This window comes from Dipodomys merriami, unplaced genomic scaffold, assembly GCF_024711535.1.
Source record: "Dipodomys merriami isolate MVZ:Mamm:240054 unplaced genomic scaffold, mDipMer1.0.p SCAF_506, whole genome shotgun sequence".
NCBI classification, from domain to species: Eukaryota; Metazoa; Chordata; class Mammalia; order Rodentia; family Heteromyidae; genus Dipodomys; species Dipodomys merriami.
The window spans coordinates 72,092-73,098 of NW_027206076.1; positions in this window are offsets into that span (position 1 = coordinate 72,092).

The window sequence follows — 1,007 nt, forward strand, 5'->3', positions numbered from 1 at the left end:
AGATGAACTTTGCAATTTTTCCAGGCTTAAACTTTTGTAATCTGTTATCATTTCTTTGGAATCCAACAGAATGATGCTTACTTTTTCAAATTTTTGGTTAAAATCATAAGCTGTTTTCCATCTAGGAATGTTATGTAATGAAGAGAGCATTAAAAACCCAACTGAGTATTATTTTTAAGAATTTTTATTTTTTTCATATCTCCTTTCTATCCCTCCCCTTCTCTCATCCTATTCTTTTCTTCTCTCAATATCATCTCTAAACTTACATAATTTTTACGGGTTTTACTTATAAATTTAAATTTTTGTTTTTTCATTTTCCTTGTTTTTAAAAAATCTCTCTCCTATCATTCTGTCCAATCCATTTCCCTCTCTGAGATTAGGACTTGGTTAAATTCACTCTTCCTTTACCTCCCCAAATCTCTCTACTCCTATTTTTCCCATTTTTCCTAAACCTAATAATTTCTGGTTTGCCAAATTATTGTTTGCTTTTCTCATCCAATTAATCCATAGATGTTTGATGTTGAACAGATTGTATCTGTTGAATTAGATTGTATCTACAGCAACTATAGGACTTTGGTTGATCCTTGCCTTAAAATAGTGTTCTAACACAAGACTGGTGACTTGCATTTCAATAGGAAACTTGACTTCTCAAAACATAATGACAAAATTAGCCCAAACATCCAACTTTGTATGCCTTTCTTGTTGTTTGGTAAGTTTCATTGAGACAAAATTATACTACCTGGTCCAGGGAAGGTATCACTATGTAATTCCACTTTCTTACCACCTGTTTTAGTCTGAATGCTAGAATTCCAGGCTTTTTATCACATTGCCCTGCCATAATTTGTTGGTTTATTTAATCTAGAAACAGACTAGCAATTCTGAAATTCTCCAATGATCTTATCCACTAGACTGATTGCTCAGACTGTTTATGTACAATTTTTAAAGATGTTCTAACATTTGACACAGGATATGAACACTTTCAGATGCACCTGCAGGGGTCTCTGGTT